General features: G+C 44.5%; 1 protein-coding gene and 1 long non-coding RNA gene across 6 annotated transcripts in view; one reads left to right on the top strand and one right to left on the bottom strand.

Annotated features, from left to right (window-relative positions):
• Nucleotides 1–26267, top strand: part of Usp29 (ubiquitin specific peptidase 29) — a 223445-nt gene that overhangs the window by 138672 nt on the left and 58506 nt on the right. The gene's annotated exons all lie outside the window — the stretch shown is intronic.
• Nucleotides 370–25688, bottom strand: LOC147996759 (uncharacterized). Its single transcript, XR_015654640.1, has 4 exons — nt 25485–25688; nt 19871–20051; nt 1938–2244; nt 370–828 (listed from the first exon to the last, which is right to left on the bottom strand). It is a non-coding gene; the product is annotated as an uncharacterized LOC147996759 (long non-coding RNA).

Here is a 26267-nt window from a genome sequence, read left to right as displayed (position 1 = left end):
CATTGTACCCCAGGCTAGGTGGCCCATATGCTTTCAGCCAATTCATCTGTCTCCACCTCCCTTCACATTCTCTGGCCTTTTTACACATGTACCAGGGATGGAACTCTGGGAGCCATCTTGCCAACCTGAGCTTGGGGTCTAAGTTTTTCACATTCCTTTTTGGTTGAGGGATAAGACATGTAGTCTTTAGGCTGACCTTAAACTAGCTAAATAGCCAAGGGTACTTTTGTATTCCTCCAGCCTCTACCTTGCAGTGTGCACCATCTCCCATGGGTATAAAATAAAAAGTTTTTAATGAAAAGAGCTTTTGAACGTGCGCTGAAAGTTAAAAGAATTTCTCACTAAACACTCATTTACCAACTCTCCAGTCTACTGCCACTAACATTTTTCTTCTTTTTTTTTTCCTCTTAGTTTTAATTAAATTTCAGTTATGGTACAACTAAGATTGTCTCAGCTCTAGGAGGGCAGAGAGCAGATTCCTTTTCAGTACATAATGTTATTCTCCATGTCTGGGGAAGTGTCTGGCTTACATAAGGGGTTCGGTCGATATTTCTGATTGAATGCGGGGGTGAGACACTGGCCTTAGGAGATACTTGAGATTTCTCTCACGTCCGCGGTGTCTGCTGAAACCAATATTCGCTTTCCGCAGAGACACTGACGATGACGCATTTTGACGTGTGCGAAATGCGCACACGATTGACCTGTGCGGGGGGACTTTTGACGTCTTTTGCCACGTTCCTCTCATGGGGTTCTCATCTTCTCGAGGACAGGTCTAGGAGCTCAGGCGGTTGCCATGGAAACCTCCGATGGAATCAGGGATGCAAGGGGCTGGGGGAAGAAGCAGAGAGAGCTGCAGGGAATGGAATTTTCCAGGCTCTGCAGTAAGATGGTGGCTTCAAAAACCAAAGCTCGCCTCAATCGCCTGAATCTGTTCTGACCCCTGGACTTTCTCAGTGACCATCAACTTCCACAGCCTTGCGTTTTAGGAGCCTGAAATTCTGGGTTCCTCAATTCCCCCCATTACTTTAAAAATATTTTATATTCTATCTGACTGTCTATCTTTTGTGTACAACCACCCCCTATTTCCCACTCTTATTATGCAAAACGCAAACTGTAGCTCACCCCAGATCTCGTGCCTCAGACCAGTGTTTCCTACTTAGGGGTGTGTGTGTGTGTGTGTGTGTGTGTGTGTGTGTGTGTGTGTGTGTGTGTGTGTGTGGTGTGTGTAGGTGCATGTGAGTGTAGGTTCCCATGAAGACTAGAAGAGGGTATGCCATCCCCTGGATCTGGAGTTGCAGGCAGGTGTGAACAACCAGATAAGGGGTTCTGGGAATTGAACTCTGGTCCTTTACAAGAACAGCAAGTGTTCTTAACCACTGAGCCATCTCTCCAATCCCTACTTTTTCTTTCTTTTCTTTTCCTTTTTTAGAGGTAGAGTCTTATAGGGTAGCTTAGGCCTCCTCATTCTCTTTGCAATCCTTCTACCTCATCCTCTCAAATGCTGGGATTATAAGTGTGAGCCGCCACACCTATTTGGCTTCTAATTGGCCATCCAAATTTATAATTTATTGGGTATTATAAAATTACCAATTTAAGTATTATAATGCACCTTTATTTGTGAGAAACACATGCCAAGTGTCCCAGTGGATTACTAAAACCACAGATAGCATTGATACTTATCAGTAACACAGAAGCTGATCTGGTAACCAAAATGGCTGCTATTGGTAGCCTATAGAGCATGGGTATCCCAAATCCATAGATCATTAACATCTCAGACGAACCCAAATGGAATGGTGCAAGAGTTACATTATTCTACTGATAATCATTTGTACCTTTAAAAAAGTATGTGCTTTTTATTTCTAGAATTCTCCATTTAACTGAAACTTAAAAAAAAGGGTGCTGGAGTAAAAGGAAGGCCATATGTTAGCTTCACTTACATGGTCAGTACATGGCAGATCTAGGGCTCAAGCCTTGGCAGTAAGTCTCTTAGTCTGTAGTCTTTTTTTAAAAGATGTACTTATTTATTATATATAAGTACACTGTAGTTGTCTTCAGACACACCAGAAGAGGCATCAGATCTCATTACAGATGGTTGTGATCCACCATGTGATTGCTGGGATTTGAACTCAGAACCTCTGGAAGAGCAGTCAGTGTTCTTGTCTGCTGAGCCATCTCTCCAGCCCTAGTCTGTAGTCTTAGGCCAAGAGTTGCTTGTACTCAGATGTCCATTTGGAGGCAGTGCACCTGAGACAGGAGCACATGATCTTAGACAAGACTTTATCTGACTTCATTTTTTTCTCTTGCTATTTTTCTTGTGTGACTTTTCCTGAGGAAACACAAGAAAACACCTCTTCACCCCAGACAGGGAGCTAATAACAGACCATAGCAAAGATTTCATGCAAATATATCTCCATGAACCAATGGTTTGTTTTGTTTTGTTTTATTTATGATATCTAGCATTGCCTGGATGATTCAAAGGCAACTAGATCAAGGAAAGGTACCACAGGGTGGTTGACAGCTCTTAAAGAATGCGTTCCTGGAGCTTCCTGTACAGTCTCCACTGAAAAGACTCCTGTACAGTCTACATCTCCATCTCCACTGGATTACTAGGGAAGAAGCCTTTCTTCCTTAGTAATCATTACTGTTTATATAACACTAAGAGGAGGTCTTGTAACTTCCTAAGCAATTTATTCACAATATAAAAAGTTGCTCACTTACCCAACCATCCATACAGCAATCCTTCACACATCTAGTTTTTATAGTTTGCTTATTTTCATTTTATGTGTGTTGCTGTTGTGACTACCTGCATGTCTGTGTGATAGTGTCAGATCATGGAGTTACATACAGTTGCGTGCTGCCATGTAGGTTCTAGGAATTGAACCTGGGTCCTGTAGAAGGGCAGTCAGTGCTCTTAATTACAGACAAGGCTTGCCTCAAACTCAAAGATCTGCCTGCTTCGGCCTCTCAAGAGTGGGATTAAAGATGTGTACCAACATGCCTGACCACACATCTATTTATTATCCCATCCATCCATCTATCTATACATTTATCCTTCTGTCTCTCTGTTAACCCTTCCATCCACCTTTCTATTCATCCATCCATACCAGATTTCCACCCATCCATGTATTTATTAATCAGCTCATCAATCATCCATCCATTAACACATCCATCCACTCATGCACCCATCCTCCCACCCACCCATCCATCCATCCATCCATCGATCCATCCACCCACCCACCAACCCACCCACCCATCCATTCATCCACCCCTTCATCCATCCATCCACTCATCCAAGAAAGGAAATATTCTGAAAAATATTGTTAATAACTTCCTTATACATTTCCGTGTTGATCCTTTATGTATAGTTAATCTAGAGGCCTCTGCACAAGCTCTGCCCAGTTCACACTCTGAATCCACCTTCATACCTTTTCTCTTTTGCTCTGCTCCCTTGTCTTCTTCTGACACAACAGTTACCCTCCAGCTTCACGTGCTTCCAAGTCAGGCTCCTTCTATCTACAGTGGCCATTTCCCTAATAGCCTCAAGGCCCTTCCCTCCGCACTCCATTCAGGTCCTCTATAACAGCATCATCTCCAGGAAGAATCCCTCAACACAGCTCCTCCCAAAGGACCCTCTGTTCCTCTCTGCATCTCATCTGCTTACATTTTGTAGAATTGGCCCCCATCAGCTGTTTTAGGCTAAAATGGTTGCCAGATGAGTCCCAGCAGTGAGAGACCTAACAGGGAGAGTTAGCCGTGTCTTCCATTTTGTCAACTACTTTTAACTGACTCTCCACTCACACTGGGACTTCAGTAAGTATATTCAGAATAAATACGTATCAACAGTTACTTTTTGTTCCACCTTTTGTGGATAGGAGCTCACCATGTAGCCATGACTGGCCTCAAACTCACCATTGCCCTGCCTTGACCTCTCAAGTGTGTATGACCTTGTCCAATATGCACACACATATGTGTGTTTTATATGCACATATATGCATATAATATATGTATATAAAACTGTGCATGTGTCTCAATGTGTTTCTAATATATATTATATAATATACACATATGTGTATATTAAATCTGATTCTTAGAATGAATGTATGGTTCACATAATAATGGAAACTTGGTATTTTTATTTCTCCATTGGTTTTGGTTCTCTGGGTGGAAAATGGAATGTGTGAAATGTCAAATAGGTCAGTGAGTATACATAGGCCTATGTATCTAAATATCTAGACAGGCATCCGGATATGCATATATACTGGATAAATGAATGGTGAAATATAAACTACAGTGAATCTTAACTTTACTTTGAATCAGTAGAAGCTTACACTTTGCCCCTCTCCTACTGCAAAGACCGGAACAAGTGACGCAGTTCAATGTGAACAAAATACAAGATGCAGGGCTGAAGCAGAGCCTAGGCAGCCAGCCTCATCCACTCCAGTGGCATGACTCTGACGTCCACCTGAGTCTGCTCCACTCCCAGCTCAGGAGCCCACACAGTCTGCAGCAACAGGGGCTGGCTCAGGCTGTTGCCAGGGAAACCGCAGCAGGAGTTTGTGTGTGTGTGTATCTCTCTCTCTCTCTCTCTCTCTCTCTGCGTGTGTGTGTGTGTGTGTGTGTGTGTGTGTGTGTGTGCTCGCGTGTGTGCAGAAGGTAGGGAGAGGTGGGGAGGAGAAACAGGACAGAGTATTTCCTTAAGGACAGGGATGTTCTATCCTCCCAAATCAGACCATATGCAGATTCTACACACACACACACACACACACACACACACACACACACACACACACACACACACAGCGTTCAGCACATGTCAGAGAGCCATTTTGCAGTGGGCAGAGCTTCCTTCCATCACAGTGAAATTTGTTCTTTGAGACTCAGTTGGGCAGATGTTTCCATCCTGAGCCTGGGGACTTGAGATGGCCCAATGACCTCACCCTCTCTACAGTGAAACTGCTGTGAGGAGAGGAATTGGGCATGGTGAAGGTGGAGTGCTGACTGTTCCCACAGGACACCTGCGCTGTCTGCAACTCACATCAGTACTCTGGGACCCCCAACAGAGCCACAGAGAGTCAAGTCACCTCCACCCAGGGAGTCAGCACAGTGCAGCTGAACTCTGAGTATGCAGAGGACGCAGGCAGTGGGGTGCTGGGCTGAGGCAGCTCCAGGCTCAGGGAAGAGCAAGCATGAAGCATGACACACTTCCTGTTTGACAGGAACATGGTGGAAAAACACTGGCTTCTGAAATTAAGTGAGCAAAGGAGCAATGGAATGGAGGGACAGACAGATAGTTAGCCACCAGGACAGCCATGCTTCTTCCCTTGTAGGCCTTGGGTTTAGTGGTCTGCCCTCACATTCCTGTGATTCTCAGCTATTTTCTTTTCTTCTTATTTTTAAATTTTAATTGTGTTCATTTATTTTTGCGGGGGGAAAGGTAGGTGCATGAACTATTATGCACCTATAAAGGTCAAAGGACAATTTGTAGGAGTTAGTTCTTTCTTTCTGCCAGGTGAACCCAAGGGATAGAACAAGGGGACGGGCGGTGGGATCCTCAGCGGGTCCTCAGGTTGAGTGTTCTTTCAGGTTCTAACAGTCATGGCTTTAGTTTGTGTTTTGCAAGTAAAATCCAGTGACTACTGTTTCATCACCTCTGACCTGTCTGCTTCTTGGATCCACTTCCAGGCCGCTCATTCAGGTTCTAGGCTATCATGGATTTTGGCGATAGTCGAATCCTCCCTTGAAATGGACCTGCCTTAGTGCAAGGCCCTGGGAAACCATGGGGACAGATTCAGAAAGTCTGGGAAGCCACACAGTCCTCTAGGGTTTCAAACACAACCATGGCTGGAAAGGATCAGATCTCCATATACGGTTTGTGTCTTCAAAGCAGACCAGACTCCGTCTGCTCTGACGTGATATCTGTGACAGACTTTCCTCCTGGGCATGGGTTGCAGGACTTCAGGATCCTGTAGAGGTGTGGTTGCCTGGGGAGGCTCAGAGGTCAATATGTGGGTTAAACTCTGTGTCTGGTCCTTCTCAGTCAGCAGGAAACTGATGAGGTCAGCTCACCCCTGCCACTGATGCTCCCACACTCAGCATTACCTCGTCCCTTCTCTTGGTCCCAGTCTTCCCTACCCTGCCATGGCGTTTGTGGCACACAGTTCTCCCTACCCACCCCCACCCACACACACCACCATCTTTCTTTCCAGTGTCTTTGTATTAGTTAGTTGTGTCATCATCTCTGTGATAAGAAACAACGTGAAGAAAGAATGGTTTGTGCCCACAGTTTCCTGATGGAGTCCATTATAGTGCACAAAATCCTGAGGACAGTCACCTGAGGTAGCTGGTCACATTGTACCCATCATCAGGAAGCAGTGGTAGTGATCCACTCGCTTTCTCCTCTTCATTGACTTCAGGACCCCAGCCCTTGGAATGATGTCATTCACACTCAACAATAGATCTCATCATCTCCTTTAACCCAGTCTAGAAAGTCTCTTCATTGACACGTCGAAAGAGTTTCGTGTAGTAGGTGGTTTTTATAACAACAGGTCAAGTGGACAATCAAAATTAATTGTCAGTCTCCTTTATAAGAACAAAATTATTTTACTCATTCATTCATTCATTCTTCATTCATTTGTAAAAGGCACATATCACAGCATGTGTGTGGAGATCAGGGGACAATTTTTAGAGGTTAGTTTTCTTCTTCCACCATGTGGGTCCCTAGAATCAAACTCAGAGGGTCGGGCTTGATGGCAAATGGCTCCTGATGACACCCCAAAACAGATATAAAGATAAAATCATGGAAATTTATGCAGTACACAGCCACCCCTCCCCCCATGGTCATCCTGCTCTCTACCTACCTACCCTTCACCTTTCACATTCATTTGATTCTAGAGGACTAAAGATTTCACCACGTGCCTGTCAAACAGGAAGTGTGTCATGCTTCATGCTTGCTCTTCCCTGAGCCTGGAGCTGCCTCAGCCCAGCACCCCACTGCCTGCGTCCTCTGCATACTCAGAGTTCAGCTGCACTGTGCTGACTCCCTGGGTGGAGGTGACTTGACTCTCTGTGGCTCTGTTGGGGGTCCCAGAGTACTGATGTGAGTTGCAGACAGCGCAGGTGTCCTGTGGGAACAGTCAGCACTCCACCTTCACCATGCCCAATTCCTCTCCTCACAGCAGTTTCACTGTAGAGAGGGTGAGGTCATTGGGCCATCTCAAGTCCCCAGGCTCAGGATGGAAACATCTGCCCAACTGAGTCTCAAAGAACAAATTTCACTGTGATGGAAGGAAGCTCTGCCCACTGCAAAATGGCTCTCTGACATGTGCTGAACGCTGTGTGTGTGTGTGTGTGTGTGTGTGTGTGTGTGTGTGTGTGTGTGTGTGTGTGTGTAGAATCTGCATATGGTCTGGTTTTGGGGGGGAGAGAACAGCCCTGTCCTTAAGGATCACGCTGTCCCTTCTCTAATTCCTCATTCCCCTCTTGCTGCAGTTTCCCTGGCAACAGCCTGAGCCAGCCCCTGTTGCTGCAGACTGTGTGGGCTCCTGAGCTGGGAGTGGAGCAGACTCAGGTGGACGTCAGAGTCATGCCACTGGAGTGGATGAGGCTGGCTGCCTAGGCTCTGCTTCAGCCCTGCATCTTGTATTTTGTTCACATTCAACTGCGTCACTTGTTCCGGTCTTTGCAGAAGTAGAAACGTGTTGGGCCAAAGCCTCCACTGATTAGAAAGCTGTGAGCTCCAGCAGCACAGCAGCATGTGTTCTCACTGTTCCTTTAGGGCTTATTTACATGTGTGCAAAGAAGTAGGCAGGTATCCAGACCTCTGAGTGTTCATGGATCTCTTTTATGTCTTCCCTGACCTTTCATGAAAACATGCAAGCAATAATAGTAATAATAATAATAGCAACAAACACAAACCCTATTCATGTGCTTAGATAGATCATATACCTACCCCTACTTGGCAAGGTGGCCAAATGGGTTAAAGCACTTTTCACCATGAATGATGACTTCAATTTGTTCCCTAGAAATACACATAGGGATGGAAAGGACCCATTTCTGCAAGTTGCTGTTTTCTACATATAGGGTGGTACATGAGATCTCTCCCCCCCCCTCTCTCCCTCTGTGTCTCTGTCTCTGTCTCTCTGTGTGTCTGTTTCTCTTTCTCTCATACACAGAGACACAGACATGCACACACACACAAAACAAATGTAACAAATTTTAATTTTGAATATACTTACTGAAGTCCCAGTGTGAGTGGAGAGTCAGTTAAAAGTAGTTGACAAAATGGAAGACACGGCTAACTCTCCCTGTTAGGTCTCTCACTGCTGGGACTCATCTGGCAATCATTTTAGCCTAAAACAGCTGATGGGGGCCAATTCTACAAAATGTAAGCAGATGAGATGCAGAGAGGAACAGAGGGTCCTTTGGGAGGAGCTGTGTTGAGGGATTCTTCCTGGAGATGATGCTGTTATAGAGGACCTGAATGGAGTGCGGAGGGAAGGGCCTTGAGGCTATTAGGGAAATGGCCACTGTAGATAGAAGGAGCCTGACTTGGAAGCATGTGAAGCTGGAGGGTAACTGTTGTGTCAGAAGAAGACAAGGGAGCAGATCTGCCTGATGAGAAGTGAGCAAAAGAGAAGGGATGCACATATAAATAACTGGGTAAATGAGTGGGTGAGTAAACACATGAATGGACGGGTAGAATGAAGCATGGATGGACAGATAGATCTATGAATTAATAAGCGGATAAGTGAATGAATACATGATGGATGAATGGGTGGATGGGCTACTGGATAAATGGATGAATTAATAGATAAATGGGAGATTCACTGATTTGTTCATTAATTAATATTAATTAATTGAGAGATACATGAATGAAGAATGGGTCAATGAAGGATGAATGAATGAAGAATGGGTTAATGAAGGATGGGTGATTGGTTAATGGAAGAATGAAAAGGTGGATGCAAAGGCTGAGGATTGTATGAATTGACCATTGAAAGACAAATGTGTGGATGAAAGTGTGTTTGAATCTTTAAATGGGGATGTGCATGGGTTTTTTTTTTAATAAATATCTAATTGGTTGTATGGCTATTTCTCAGAAATACACTTTTATTTCTTCTTCAAGGATCATTTTTGACTGTAGAGTTTCCCTGGTTTTTATCCCTGGCTCATCCAACTGGGTAGGTCATGATTGAGATATGTGAACATGGACATTTTTTGGTAGTAAAGAATTGGTATATAAATGATAATGGGAAGGTGTATAATATAAAATCAGCACAATATATAAAAATTTCAAAAGTGCAAAACAGACAAGAAATATAAAGGGAGTCCTCTGCGGTCCCACTCCCTGGTTGAAGAGGAGTGTGGCTCGAAGCTGTGGGGAGCTAAAAGCCAGAGATCAATCACATGGGAAGATATGCTATCTGCTGACTACGTGTTTTGGAGATGGACTTTACTCTATTTACAGATTTTTAACATTGTTAGATCTGAGGTGTCAAGTTCCACACAAATGGAAAACATCACCAGGTGTGTAAATGTATTACTAGTGGCCAAACACTCAACCACAGGCTACTGCCACCTTTCCAAACAACACTCCGGTAGCATAGCTGATCCACATTTTCTGCCTCGATTACCTTACAAGTTTTTGACACTTCTTCAGCATCAAAATAAAAGTCCAAGTCTTCACCACCACCACCACCACCACCACCACCAACACCACCACCACCTCCTCCACCTCCTCCTCCTCCACCACCACCTCCTCCTCCTCCTCTTCTTTCTCCTCATCTTCCTCCCCTTTCTCCTCCTGTTCTTCCTCCTTCATTTTTCCTCAGTTTCCTGAAGCTTGGATTAAAACCCTCTCCTGCACTGGGAAGATGGTCTAGTGGTTAATCATTTGCAGAGCCAACATGAGGGGCAGAGTTCAGATCCCCAGAACCCATGAAAACAACAGATGGCCATGGTTGCCTCCCTGAAATGGGGATCCTCAGAGGGAACTGACTAGGCATAACTAGCCCTATTAACAAGGTTTGTTTGAGAGCCCCTGCCTCAATCAACAAGGTGGGAGAGCAGCCGTGGATGATTCTCAACGAACATCAACCTCAAGCTTCCATATGCATGCACACAAGTGGAGCCTCACATGCTCAGACACGATGTACACACATAAATACATACTACACGTTTTTTTTAAGCTATTCTTTACTGTGGACCAAAGCAATAGATGTTGCCTGGTTTGTCTCTGAAGGATTTAAGGAAGACTAGCTAAGCAATAGGACTCATCTTGAAGCTAATTGCTTCAAATTCATAACACTGTGTGTGTGTGTGTGTGTGTGTGTGTGTGTGTGTGTGTGTGTGTGTACACCCACATGCTTGCATTTCTTTCCTATCTACCATGGAGCAAAAGGGCTAAGCTTAGCAGCTAGTATGCAACAGTAATGGTCTTGGGATGTTTATAGATTCAGCCAGCACTGATAAGTGTGTTTCAGTTCCATCCCATTATTTCTGTGGCTTAGCAAGACTTAAAGGCTGGGATCAGCTCAGCATTCAAAGTGAAACTGGCTTTTTGTGAAAATGGTAGAATTGAGGAGGAGGAAAGGATCATTGGGGAGAATATGGTACTCTGTGTTCTTCATCTTCAGCTTCCCATAGTAAGGATTTGATCTATCAAAGAACCCTGTGGACACAGGCCTCAAGCATAACGTGAATTCAGGCTGTGTCCTGGACTACCCCAGACCAGTGGATGCCACATGTTTGCCTTGCCCTATGTGTGGGGTGTGTGTGTGTGTGTGTGTGTTGAATTAAATTTTTAAAAAATGGAAACTAATACAAAACAAAAACTGTAATATTGTGTGTTTTCTACACTACAGTTAGTTACCTTCCTTGATCTAAGGTGATTTCTATGTATTTTTTAATTACATTTATTTTTATTTTATTTTATTTTGTGTGTGTATACATTCACATGCCATAGTACAAGTGTGAACAGAGGACAGCCTGCAGGAGTCAGTTCTATCCTTTCACCGTGTAAGTCCCCAGGATCAAACTCAGGAAGAAAGTCCTTTTGCCCCTGAGCCTTGTTGCCAACACCCAGTGAGTTTCATTAGGGCTACTTACAGGAGCTAGGGGAGGTGTCCATTCCAGGAGCATAGTCAACTTGCCAGCAGCTACACAACTAACTTCGGGTGGTTTTAATCACTAATTTGGGATGATTTTAATCACTCAAGAACATTTGGCAATGTCTGAAGACATTTTGGGTTACCACAAAGGGAAAGGTGATCTGTTCTGGGTACTCCTAATGAGCAGAGGTCAGCATTGTCATTCAGCATGCTGTAGTGCCCAGGACAGCCAGTTGCTTTTATACAAAGAATTATGAAGGTCCAAATGCCAGCCATTCTGAGACTGAGCAAAGTCATGCTGTACAATAGGAACTTCTCCCACAAGCATGTCGGAAAGCAAGTTTGGCATCACGGTGTGGAAATGTGAAATGTGCTCACACTAGAGCCAACTGTGTACTGAGCCCCTCACAAACACATAGGACAGGAATGCATTGTGTCAGACAAGGGAGAGAAAAGGCAGCCAGCCCCAGGAAATTAAAGAAAAGCTGGCTATCGGTTGCATCTAGGGACACGGCGTGCCGAGCAGACAGCTGTGGTTTCAATGCTCTGCTGGCCATCGTGAGTTGCTTCCAAGAAGCTGCTGACCCCCTGAGTCCTGTGGAAATGCAGTTACTTCCTGGACCTCAGGTGAACCTTTAGCTCACCTCCCATAGGATTCCACCCACAGTGAGTCCTGGGAACCCAGCTTGAATTTTGCAACTGGATCCTGTCTTGAAATTTATATTGTGTTCTTGGATACTTTAGACTGTGTGTCATAAAGCTTCTCCCACTGGTACCTTGGTCTTTCTTTCAAACCTTGACCAATGCAAGCTGGGAAGATGGTTCTGTTGGTAAAACACTTGTTTTGTAAGCACCAGGACCTGAGTTCAGTCTTCAGAGCCCATGTAAAAAAACAGCTTTGCTAACACATGCTCTAATCCCAGCCCTGGGAAGACAGAGACTGGAGGATCCCAGGGGCTCACTGTTCAGCCAATCAAGCCTAATTAATGATCTGCAGGTCTACAGGAAATCGTCTCTCAAAGACAGCGAATGGCCCATTCCTGAGGATAACATAAAAGGCTTTCCTCTACCCCGTTCCCCAAAACACACACACACACACACACACACACACACACACACACACACCAGACAAATGAATTTTGGGGGGTGTGTTGTTAAGGAACAATTGTTTGGTGATACTTATTAAAAGTACAAGAGAGACTCCCTTCTGAACCATCTCAGTGGGTATAGACAATGGGATTTGTGCAGTCAAGAGACACATTGAGTTCACTGCAGCAAAGATGTGTGAGAGATTTAGATCAGAGTGTGGGGCCATCAGTGGACAGAAAACCGATAGGAGAAATCATCAGGTACAGGGGACATCCCCCTACTGTCACTTGGGGATGGCAGAAGGATGCCTGATGAGAGACTGATTGTATCTCAAGACTACAGAGCATTTAAATCACAGCCCTCTGTTGTGACCAGATGCATCTGGTTATGCTTTAATACCCTGGGGCTGGCTGCCCTTTCATCTCTTAAGGAACAGACCCAACAGGTTCTTACTGAAACCCAGTTGGAGGCTGGGGAGGGGTGGGGGTATGAATCTAAGTTGGTAGAGTTCCTGCCCGATGTGAACAAAGCCCTGAGTTCCATCCCCAAAGCTGCACAAGCGCGGTGGTATACAGCTATGATCCCAGTACCTGAGAAGTGGACAAGATGCTATGGAAACTTAAATTCCTACTGAACTGCATAGCTAGTTTGAGGTCCACTTGAGATATACAAGACATTATTTTTAAAAAAAATGGGGCCGGGGAGATTGCTCAGTGATTAAAGCATTTGCTACAAAAGTTTGAGGCCCCAAGTTTGAACTCCCGAAATCCATGCAAAGTGTCTGGTAAATGTGGGCCTGTGATTCTAGCCTTAGACAGTGGGTGGCAGAAGGACATCCCTCCCTACAGCAAGCTGGCTAGCCAAAGCTAGCAGGCAAGATCTGAGCTGGCTTGAGAGACCACGCCTCCGTGATGATTTGCAACATCAACCCCATGTCTCCACATGCACATACATGCTCCCTCATGCATGCAACACACATGGGAAAAAGGAGAAAGAATGCAACTGAATTTTGTAAGGAAGTATACACATTGGTACAGGACAAGGTTCAGGACCCTGATCAGAGTTTGGCCAACTGAAGACTATTTCCCAATATGGAAGGGCAGTGTTGAGAGTAGGAGAAGTCCTCATTGTCCATCAGCTCCCAAAGTTTATGCCCCTGTAGTATTTCTTTTCCCCAAGTATAGAGAGTGGGGCTTCTAACCTCTGGAGAGCAACAAAGGAGATAGGAGGTCATTTTATGAATATGTGGTAATAATATGACCCTGTGAAGCTAGCAATATATTCTAGATTCTTTTTGCTGGCTTGATGAAGGAGTTGTACTGAGAAAGGCCAGGAAATGCAGGTGGTCCTCTCAGAACATAAGGCAAGCTTCCAACAGGAGTCGAGGAAGGGGCCTCCACTTCCTACAGCTGCAAGGAAACAGAATCTGCCAGCAACCCCAGGCTGCCTGGCCAGAGATCCTTCCCCACTTGAGAGCCCAGACATACTGCCCCCTAGATTCTAGCCTTGTGAGACCCGGAGCAAAGAACCCAGCTGAGCCACACCCACTTTTGGCCAACTGGAAAGCTATTGTTTGAAGCCACTAAGTTGGGGTGGGGGGGAAATGGTATTTGTTGGCTAGTAATTAAAAGCAAATTAATTGAATCTTGAAGAGACAGTTCAGAGGACCTGAGTTCTGTCCCCAGTGCCCATGTCCAATGGCTCATTTATGCATGCAATTCCATGTCCAGGAAACCCTCTTTCTGGATTCTGAAGGGGCACCCATATTCACACATGCACACACACAAACACCATACCACATATGCACACATACTACACCACACTACACACACACACACACACACACACACGAACACACGCACACACGCACACACACCATGCCACAGATGCACACATACATCACACTACACCAAACACACACACCCTACCACATATGTATGCATGCTACACCACATCACACTAGACACACACACACACACACCACCACCACCACCACCACACAATTTAAAATAAAAATGCTAATTTTTAAAAATCAATACATATGACACAAGAAATTCTGGAGTTTTTAGATCATAGGCCAAGAGAAACCAAAGAGCCATTAGCATAAATGAATAAGGAATCCTATTGATACATGTTGATACATGCGTATTTTAGTTCAGGTAGGGCATAAAGGAGAGAAGACCTGTAATGGATAAGCCTAGCATGCCTCTTCTCAAGGGCCATCTGACTCTGTCACATCCCAGTCCAAAGCCCCCATGGATTCTTACTGTTTGTGTCATATCCTAGAGACAGTGGGGACCATAGGATTTTCTCTGTACAAAGGGACAAATTTGTTCAGATCTAGGGCATTGGAAATACATATACCTGACCGTGAACAGGTACGTGTATGTGTGTGTGTGTGTGTGTGTGTGTGTGTGTGTGTGTGTGTTGGTTTGTGCAGGTACAGATAGGAAGACAACCCACTTGTCTGGTACCTGAGTTCCATCCCCACAACCCTTGCTGGTTGTTGCTGTTGTTGTTGTTGCTGCTGCTGCTGTTGCTGTTGTTGCTGTTGTTTACAGGGCCTTTCAGTGTAGCTCAGGCTAGCGAAGAGTTCCTGGCTCAAGCAATACTCTTGCTTCATTTTCAAAGTGCATGTAGCTTTTGACTTTTTATTACATTTTAATTCGTTTTTGTGTGTTTGTGTGCATGTGCATGTGCATGCATGTGCATATGTATGTGCACATGTGTGCACCTGTACTAGCAGATACAGAAGAAGAAAAATGGGATCTACCCCACTGTCTCACATTTCTTGCACAGGGGTATCTATCTGGAAGTCAGAACAAAGAGCGTCTCAGAAGCATTGGTTGTGTGCTGGGCTGTAATGGGTATGCTCCAAGCCAGTGCATTAGAAAATCGAAACACAAAGATTTTTTTTTTAGCCCCTGAAAAATTGGAGAATAATTACATGAAATGGTCTCCATGGAAACAATCAGCAAAACAACCTTAATGGACCATGTTCTATGTCTGAAAAGGGCATCTTTTGAATACTTTGTTTCCCGTGCCATTTCTTGCCATTAAATAGCTATGTGCATACACAATGGATCCCCCAACAGGCATTAAGCACAAAATAGGAAATGTTCTGGCCTGGTCTGAGCCATTATCTCCTGGGTGCATGCTTGGCCTGAGCTTCGAGTGGCTTCTACTCAGTGGAAGTAATTTCAGGGAGAAAAGACTGCTATTTCAAAGTTGTTTGTCTCCCGAATCATCCATAGTTCACTATATGTGGTGTTCATGGGTGCCCAAGGTCCCTTTGTCCTCTCAGCAGACTGTCTTTGCTCGTGTCATTATCTTCTGCAGCTATTGCAGCCTTTAAATGTCTTTAGCCTTCAATCTAAGTACCTCTCATTTGTCCGTCATTAGGCAAGTCGAAATTACCAAAAAAAAAAAAAAAAAAAAAAAAACAACTGATAGTAGAAAACAAGAGATTTTTTTTCTGCATGTCAACCCTTTCAGACTCCCCAGCACCATTACTAGCTAGCCCTCACCAGGTTGGGTGTGGTCCCATTGGTAGATGCTTGTCCAGCATACATAAGGACCTGGGTTTGGGCCCCAGCACTGGTATGAACTGGGTGTGTTGTTGGTACATGCTTCTCCATACCAGCACTTGGGGTGTTAGGGTAGAAGGATCAGAAGTTCGAGGTCACCCTCAGTTATCCCCCACTTCCTCTCTAGCATCTCCATGCACAGAACACCAGCTCCTCACGTCCTTCCTTCTAGCCCTCCATCTCTCTCCTCAGAACTCCGCAACTGTGTCAAAGACTACACAGAAAAGGAAAAAAAGTCTCCAACAAGTGGCCTCTGATGGATTCATCCGTACCTCCCTTCGCCATAAATTTGGATATTGGGAAATAGCTAGCAGTTCCTTTTAAAAAATGTTTCCATTGCAAATCCACTTCACGTATGTTTTCAGTGGTCTGTTTGTTTCTAAATAAGCAGAATGAGGTGGCTCACATGCATAATCCCAGCACTTGAGAGAGAAAGGAGGTTCTGTGGGTCTGTCTGAGGCCATGCCTGGCTGCACAGTACCTCTAGAGTACTGGGGGTTCTGGTGTGTATGCCCATGCTCTGCTTGTGCAGTGCTGGGAGTCTCGGGGATTTTTCCCATCCAGCACTGAGACTATAAGCACATGCTATGTTGCCTGACTTTTTTTTTAAAATGTGAGTTCTGGGGGTCAAACTCAGGTCCTTGTGCTCTGCATGACAAGCACTTCACTGAGCTCTCTTCAGCCCGGAAAGCTTTATTTTCTATGGGAGTTTGGAGAAAGCTCTTACAATGTTAGGGGTTGAGTTGGGTCCCCTTAACATCCATATATGGAAGCTCTGCAGCATCCCCTGACTCAGAATGTGACTGTTTGGGGGAGGCAGGACTGGGGCAGATGTAATTAAGTTAAGATGGAGTCAGAGTTGAATACAACTGATATCCTTATTTAAAATGGCAAATCAGAAACTTGGTGTGGGGGCTCACACTAGTAATCTCTGCACCTGGGTGGTGGAGGCAGGAGGATCAGAGAAATTCAAGGTCATCCTAAGCTACATAATCAGTTTAAGGCCAACCTGAGTTATGTGAGAACCTTTCTCAAAATAACATAATTAAAAGTGGGGCTGCGGGTGGAATTTAGACACAGACAGGATTTAGACAGATAGGATTTAGACACACAGACAAAAGAGGACACAAAGAGACAGCCTCCTGCAAGACGAGCAGAGAGATCTGAGAAAGAACTAACCTAACACTGACGCTGGAAATCAGCAACCCCAAGCAAGCTAATTCTCAGGCCCGTGGTTTTTCACACATCTGCAAGGACTCCAATTAGGAGTAAAGAAATAAGCAAAAGCCATACGAAACTAAAAGTATAATAGAACAATGGTCGACGCCCTTTCCTAGCTGACACTCTCCCATTCTCGCTGCCAGATTTCCTGGGGTGGGGGAGGATGGTGGTGGCTCCAACCTGTTGTGAGGAGAAGGATGAGGAAGCCACTTCAGGTTGTTACCATGGAAACTGCTGGAGTGTGGGAGGAAGGACCAGGGAAAGAAAAGACACAGAAGCCCACCTTGTCCAAGCTCTGAGATCCTCCTGGGCTTGATGGTCTCAAACCTCATCTTAGTACATGGTAAATGTTCAATAAATATTTATGGGGCAAATCAATGAAGCTGTGCAGTGTTTGTTTAATGGTTCCCAACACATAAAATCATGGTACCTGAGGTTAGAGGTTTTCCTGAGTGATAGAATTAGAATGTTCTTGCAAAATGCATGAACATCATTTATAAAAATCTGGTTTCAAGGCTTCATTAAAAATGTGTGTGTGTGTGTGTGTGTGTGTGTTTTGTGTGGTGTGTGTGTGTGTGTGTGGTGTGGTGTGCATGTGTGTGTGTTGTGTGTGGTGTGTATGTGTGTGTGTGGTGTGTGTTTTGTGTGTGGTATGTGTGTGTGGGTGTGGTGTATGTGTGGTGTGTGTTTTGTGTGGTGTGTGTGTGTGCTCATGCACATGAACACAAGCTTAAGCATGCTAAAGCATACATGTGGAAGACAGGACAGCTTGCTGAAGTCAGCTCTCCCCCTCCAACATGTCAGTCCTGGGTTTCACAATCATGTGATCATGGGAGTAAGTGTGTTACCTGCTAGGGCAAGTACACACTTGCTCTGCTTTTGTACATGAGTTCTGGGATCCAAAGTCCAGTCTTTACAATAAAATAGTAAGCACTTTATCTCTAAGTCATATCTCCAGCCCTTTGGTTGTGTTAAGATGGGGTCTCTCACTGGCATTGAACTGATCTAATAGACTAGACTGACTGACAGTGGTCCTCAAGGAAGCTTCTGATTCTGCCTTCTCGGTGCTAAGATTGCACTTGTTTACTGCCACATTCAGTTTTCTTTAAACATGGGTTCTGAAGATCAAACATGTTATTGACTGCACTATTACTCAGATCATTCATTCACACACACCACACACACACACACACACACACACACACACACACACACACACACACACACACAGGTTAAAGGCCAACCATAACGGCACAAGCCTGTTGTTCCAGAACTCAAAAGGCTCAGGCAGGAGGATGATGAGTTTGAAACAATTCTGGGCTACTTGTTTCAAGTCAGTGTAGGCTGCACATATTGAAACCCTCTAAAAGTGTTTTTCCTTTTGTTGAACATTTGTTATCAAAATTAGGCCCAGTGTCACACACTCCAATCCTAGCACTTCAAAGGTAGAGGCAAGAGGATCACAAGTCCAAAGCTATATAACAAATATGAGGTTAGCCTAGACTATGTGAGATCCTGTTGGGTTTTTTAAACAGATACTAAAAAGCCCCTAACAGCCACAAGCATTGCTGGAGACCCTAGCAGACAAATCTCCCTGCTTCCACTAACTTTTATCGACGATTTCACTTTCCCTATCTGTATTGGCTATGTTGGTGTCAGTGTCTGAACTTGCCTGCTTTACTACTCATTTGAATTGGTGCTTGGTCTCCAGGTGGCCCCCTCAGTCCCTCAAGAATGACTAATGTGGGGTCCGCTTCTGTGCTATCAGGACCTGAAGAGTCCTGGCTTATTACCGACATTCGCAGTACGTGATTCAAGCGAATATGGAAAGAATCAACGCTTATTTCAAGTACACCCGTGTCCTTTGACTCTGCGATATTCCTTCCAGAATACATCCTGCGGGCACATCAAACTAAATACCTGGTACAATATGCATGAGCTCGCTCCTCTGGTTCTTCTGGAACCCCAGGGAAAGGCATGAAGACGACTTCATTGTTCATGGAAGGCCGTCTGTTCATTAAATCCCCATGTCCTCACATTGTGGAGGATTTTGCCATAATAAAGAGAAAATGAGCAAATTTTAAACCTATCAGGGGACAATGCCCAAGATGAATTGTTGCGTGAAGAAAGACAGGTGACAAGCAATATAGGCAGCTATTTTGCATAATGTATATGAGAATATAATTGTGCAAAGTAGGCTGCATCTAGCAATGTATGCATAATAGATTACACATAATGACCTGTGCGTGATTATGCATAGCAGTCTGTTCATAATGTGTGTGAATCATTTTTACATAAATGCATATGTAAAATTTATCTCGGGTCCAATACACATAGCATCGGTGATATGGAAATCACCCAGGAAGGGAGAGATGAAGCTCCAAAGCCTGGAGGTGAGAAAGAGGTCCCTTCTCCTGTCTCTTCAGCACTCTCGCACAATCCTGAAAGCTTACAAAGGATGACCAACTAACCATGGATAACTGTTCATCAAACAAAGTCAGAATTTGGCTTCTGAGAAGTCATCACCAGTGATAAAATGCCTTCAGGTTTTAATTCATGAAGGACAACCATAAGCAAATGTTAAACGGTGAGCATCAAGGGCCACCTTGAAGTGAAAAGTAAAATACCAGTTCTGAGCCAGGTGATGGCCCACACCCTTAATCCCAGCGCTCAGAGGTAGAGAGGGCAGGATTTCTGAACTCAAGACCAGCCTGCTCTACAGAGTGGGTTCCAGGACAGCCAGAGTTACATGGAGAAATCTGTCTTTAAAGTAGATAGATAGATAGATAGATAGATAGATAGATAGATAGATAGACAGACAGACAGATAGATAAATAGCAAAAGATAATAAAATATTGCTTACATTACCATGTAAAAATATGTCAGACCAGAAGAAGGGAGATAACTCATTGGGTAAAGATTCTTGCTGGCCAAGCCTGGTGACCTGAGTTTGATTCCCATGATCCACATAAAGAGAAAAGGAGAGGACCGGACTCTTCTGAAGTTGTTCTCTGACCTCCACTCGTACACCATGCCCATACATGCACACCTGCACAAATAAATAAATGATTAGATAGATAGGTAGATAGATGGATAGATAAAAGCATGTAACCACCAGTATAACTGTAATACAAGACACAAAAGATGTCTTTAGAGGGAAAAAATGAATGATAGAAATTCACTAAGGTCAATGAGACAGCTCAGGGGTAAAGGCATTTTCTGCTCAAGCCCGGTGAAGCAGAGTCAGTTCTGTAAATTGTGTTCTGACCACCACACACCTGCCATAACATGTATGTGCCTCCCCAGCACTCAATAAATAAAAGTAATTTAAAACTCGAAAAATTAATTCATTAGGTCAAAAAAATGGAGGAAGACAATGGATATCAACCACTGGCCTATGCACACACAGGCACATGCAGGCACACATGCACAAAGATATACACACACTCAGAGGCATACATGTACACACAGGCACACATACAAGTGCACATATACATGCACACACATACAAGTGCACACACATACATACATGCAATGTGGTCTTTATCATCCTATTCCATGTTGCTTTAAGAACACTCAGAGGAGAGGTGGTGGCGCAGACCTTTAATCCCAGCACCCAGCAAAAGCAGGTGGATCTTTGTGAGTTCAAGGCCAGCCTGGTCTACAGAGTGAGTTCCAGAACAGTCAGGGTTATACAGAGAATCCGGCTCAAAAACAATCAAACAAAGAGAAAGAGGAAAGGAAGAACTATAACACTCAGAATACTCAGGCAGTAGGGGGGCTCATCAAGCAGATGTGCTTGCTGCCAAGCTTGGTTCTGTACCTGGAACCACACAGTGATAAAAGGAAAAATCAGCTCCTCAGACTCTCCTCTGACCTCCATACTAGTGCTGTCGTGTTGCTTAAACACACACCCAGGCATGTGTGCGCGCACACACACACACACGCACACACACACACGCACACACACACGCGCGCACACACACGCACACACACGCACACTCTCACACACACACACACGCACCAAATTTAATTAAAATTTTAATTAAATTTTCTAAAAACGAAATACAACCTTCAGACCCAGCACATCCTGATTAGAACATATTCTGTTTCAGAAGAAAATCCATTTAACGACACAGCTGCTCAAAATTTTGTGGGGTTCCCCCCTCACCCTTTCTCCCAGGGTACAGAGTGGGCACGCATTTTACATTACAATTATTGCTGTTTCAGATGACATTCCTGTCAAGGCTTTGACATTTAAATGACAAATGTCGTGTCTCAAAAACCCAGCATGAAAAGACACATCTCTACTGAATTGCTAAAAGCAATTTTCATTTACCAATTCCCAGTCGGAGCCTTGTCTTCGCACGGCCACGTAATTCCTATAATTTGGAAGATGACTCACTACGCCTGAGTCGTGACACTGAGAGAGGCATGCCTCTCCTGAGGGGCCCTAGGACTCTGTCCGGCTCACTCTTTGAAACAAAGCATCCTCCAGAAGGCAATTATTTTGCCTCCTGTTTTTATTCTTTCGCAAGTCACAGGACTGACCTTTCTCACCAAGGGATTGCTCACTTTTCAAAAGACTTCTGTAACATTTCAAAGTTATAAACTACAAAATGCAGGGCTGGTACGATGGCTCAGTGGTTAAAGCACTTGTCGCCAAACCCAACAACCTGAGTTCAGTGCTACAGGTTGTCCCTCTGACCTCCACAAGCAAGACATGTTACATTCCTGTTCTCTCTCTCTCTCTCTCTCTCTCTCTCTCTCTCTCTCTCTCTCTCTCTCTCTCTCTCTCTCGTATAAAAATAAAAAGACCCACACAACATACAAGAGGATAAGGAGGAGAATTTGCAAACAATAAGCAAAGCCCTAAACTTGCTTCCTAACACTGCAGAAATCAGGCAGGTCTGAGAGCCTAGCCAGCCCTCTGGAAGCAGAGTCAAGAGTGTAAGTTCAAGGACATCCTCAGCTTGAGGCCCTTGTGTGTGCCCTTGTGTGTGTGTGTGTGTGTGTGAGAGAGAGAGAGAGAGAGAGAGAGAGAGAGAGAGAGAGAGAGAGAGAGAGAACATTTCTCTGTATAGCCTTGGCTATCCGGGAACTGCTGAGAGAGGCTCTGTCTTAAAAACAAAAATAACAAGAAAAAGAAGAAAATAAATTTTCTTCACAGAAGTACACAAAAACTGTCCGGGAATACTGCCTATCACCCCAAGGGAAGTGGCACTCACAGGGTGAATATCTACGCTGCCCAGTTGGAGACCACCCCAGTTAACAGACACGGGTTGAGTGGACATCCAAGTCTAGCCACCAGCACATCAATATTTGTGTTTAAAGACATTTTAGGAGTAGGTGTTCCATCTAAGAAAGTGAAACCAGAATGCAGATGAGATACCAGCCCATCCATATCCTCCAAAAGCATTGTTTACAATAGCCAAATTGTACGTTAAAAACAAGCCATCTCAAAATACGCCATGTTGGCCTGTCAGCTGTTTCAGACTGAAGCTTCCCAAGGAACTGTGGCTGCAGGAAGGGCCATTCAGTCTGCCTCTCCCAGGAGCAGCCGCAGACCATAAAGATCCTTCACATACCAAGGCTAACGCAGAGCCTTGATGACCACAGGCGGGTGGCTGGGCTACCCTGAACCTGTGTAAACACCCTGAAGTAACCCTTATCTCCCCCCAGCCTGACAGCACCATATATCTCCTAGCGACAGCCTGGAGTTTACTCCTCTAGTCAGAGACCCATCTGTCTTGTCCCTCCTTCTTAAACATATTGCTCTTTGTCTGAAAAATATAAAGGCTGGCTTTAGACATCACCCTCTCTCTTCTCCATGTAAACTTAATGAAACCTGTAGAGTTTCCTTCCCTTCTCCGTCCCAACCAGCGCAACCTCGGGAGAACTAAGCAGGAAGAATTTTTTGCACTTTTTATTTATTTATTTTTTTAATTTTGTTTACTTACTTAGTGGTGTGTGAACATTCCACAGCATGCACACGGAAGTCAGTAGACAACTTTTGGAAGCCATTTCACTGGTCTTTAGAAAGTTTCTTCACTTCTGTCCTGTACAATCAGTCTAGTTTCCTCAGAAACTATGGGCACCAAAAGTCTCACACACACACACACACACACACACACACACACACACGCACGCACGCACGCACGCACATGCACACACACATGCATGTACACATGCACCACAAATAAATGTAATTTATTTATTAAATAAATAAACTAAGTTGTCTCCAGTTTCTCCACTCTCTCCAGTTTCCAAAGTCTCCCTAAGACATTCTGTGCTTTGACACTGTGGTGACTAAGTTGTCTTGATTTCCCCAAAACATTCCTGATCTTGGTGTTAAAAGTTCTGTATCCACCTCAAACTATAAAAGTAAAAAATAAGAAGTAAAAAATCTCAGAGAAATAAAATAACCAGTCACTTTACTTAATCTTAGCCAGGGTGTACTCATCCCCCACCCCCGCCTGGACCCATCACCCCACAGAGGTTCAGGACATTGCTTAAACACACCCCAGAAGCCCTTGTTCCAAGGGAGACTCTATCCCAAGAAGCCACCATTACAGAAGCATCACCTACAGCATGCCTTTGGGAACTGACATCTTACCTCAACAAGGTTCCTCAGATTGGGCCTGAGCCTGGGTCTTTTATTTAAGCTTTCTTCTGTCTCCAGTTCATATTCTTTCTCTCCCTCTCTCTTCACAACCCTCCTTAATCCTGGTGTGAAATTTCACAGTCTAATTCATTAGGTTTTTTTTTTCCCTTTCATTTTCATGTATGCGCAATGTGCATGCACACAGATAAGCATGTCTTTGTAAGTGTGCAGGTGCGCATGTGTGTAGAATCTACACTCATGTGTGTGCACATATATGTGGATGCCCAACACTGATAACAGCCTCATCTACCTTATTCTCTGAGGCAGGGTCTTTCACCCATGTGACTCACATCACTAGCTAACGGCTCCGAGGTCTGCCTCAGATGGGCTGCCTCACCTACCCTGCTTGTATGTGATTTTAGATTCTGGTGATCAGAAGTCTATTTCTTACGCCTGCACGACAAGGGTTTTAAACTCCGAGCTATCTCCCCACCCCAACACTGTCGTACGGGATTGGCCTCTGATCACCTTTCAGTCTGTCTCCCACTAGGTAAATATCTCAGCAGGCCTTTTCTCTTCTCCACTGCCTACATCCTGCTCCACACATTGCCTTGCCTGACTGAAGACATCAGAATCTACTAGGGGCCACTCTGCATTCAGCCTTCCCTTCCCGTTAAGTGTCAGTGCTATGAAACTGTCAGGAAGGCGTGGCGTCATAGCAGCTGCGATGTCTCTAGGCAGTAGGAACTGGAATTTTCAGCCACCCGATCATCTCATGGGACTCTGTCAGATGCACATTATGTGGTTGACTGGAATAACATCAACACTCAGGACTGTAACTGGACCGTGAGAGAGGCAAGGATCATGGTGGCAAGAATGTGTTTAGAATGTTTTACTACTTTTTAAGATTTTCGTGTGTGTGCCTGTATGTGTGTTGGGACAAGCATGCAATGGTTCACGTTTGAGGGATAGAGGGCAACATGTGGGTTCTCTCTTTTATTTTATTTATTTTTATTTCAAAGCACCAGCTTTGCCTACATGTATGCTGTGTGAGAGTGTCAGGTCCTCTGGAACTGGAGTTAACAGTTTTGAGTTGCCACGTGGGTGCCAGGAATTGAACCCAGGTCTTCTGGAAGAGCAGGCGGTGTTTTAAGTACTGAGCCATCTCTCTAGCCCTGGCTTCTCTCTCTCTACCATGTGGGTTCTGGGGACCCATCTTGGTGGCAGATGCCTTAATCCACTGAGCCACTACACTGGCCCTGATTGTATGAATTTGGCAAAAACCTGAATGGGTGTACTCCTCTAAAATTCAAATAGTAAAAATATGTGCCAGTGCATGCCTTCAGTCTCTGAACTTGAGAGGCACATGGATCCCTGAGAGTTGAAGCCCAGCCCCATGTACATGGGAAGTTCCAGGCCAGCCAGTGGATCCCTCTCTCAGAAATAAGATAGACTTTGGCCACCCTGAGGATCTGAGTACATGTCACCTATGGTATACATGTAAGAACGTGTGTGTGTGTGTGTGTGTGTGTGTGTGTGTGTGTGTGTGTCCAACTGAACCATTTTTCCAGCCCTCAAAAACACCTTAATCCAAAGAACATCACACCCGAGGCTGTATGTGAATTTGGGGGTAAGGAACATCATCCAACTGCCAGAGGCATTTGTTCCCCTTCCTTTTACCTCATGGCCTTCCATCAAGGATCAACACATTCCATAGACTCTACTTCCATACTCTTTAAAGCCTCTCCTTAATTAACACCTTAATCAACCAGGACTTCCAATCAACTGCTGGAGAATGCTACAGTGTTCTATTTGAAGGGCTCCCCATTCCAGTGAAGCCCTATCAATCCCACATAATCAAAGGAACATTTAACTCACAAATCAGACAACGTTGCTTCTCCAGATCATGGGGACATAGAGTTCTTCAATGAGTCCTAAGAACAGGAGCCAGCCGGATTGCTCAGCGACTGCCCTTGCCACCTAGATGGATGCCCTAAGCTCCACCTCTGGGATCGGTGAGACGGAAGGAGAGAGCATTTGCCTAAGAGTTGTCCTCTGGCTTTCACACGCACACTGTGGCACACATGTGTGAGCGCTCACCCATCCAAATTAACAAACATAATTTTTATTCTAAGTGGTGGTGAAGTGCAAACTCCCCAGTGATTTGCATGTTACCTACAGGAAGTAACATGCAAATATCTAGGAAAGTCACATGCAGGCCTTCCTTCTGGTCAGGCTTTAAGGTACAAAAAGAGAAAGACTCGAGCCTGCCAATGCACAAGATCTCAAATCTGAAAGTGGTTGTGACCCGCCTTCTCCAGACACACAATACGTTAAATCTGTGATTCCAGTCTGAGAGTTTATCCAAAGGTCAGGGCAAGATTGAGGTGACAGAGCAATGAGTTAAGACTGCCAGTGCCTTCCACTAAGGCTCCCAGTGTTTTCCTTGTTGTGTAACAGAAACACAACATAAACTCATCAGGAGATTGATGTGTGGAATTCTGACGATCTGCAAATGGAATATTCTTTGATCATAAATAACCTAATTTTTATTTTTTAAATATTATGCATTGAGGTGTTTTGTTTACATGCATGTTTATGCACCATGTGTGTGCCTGATGCCCAAAGAGACCAGAGGACAGTATCAGATCTTCTGGAACT

Source organism: Rattus norvegicus, chromosome 1, assembly GCF_021556685.1.
Source record: "Rattus norvegicus strain SHRSP/BbbUtx chromosome 1, alternate assembly SHRSP_T2T, whole genome shotgun sequence".
NCBI classification, from domain to species: Eukaryota; Metazoa; Chordata; class Mammalia; order Rodentia; family Muridae; genus Rattus; species Rattus norvegicus.
The sequence above is the reverse complement of the archived record's forward strand: the minus strand, read 5'-3'. Positions and strand labels throughout refer to the sequence as shown.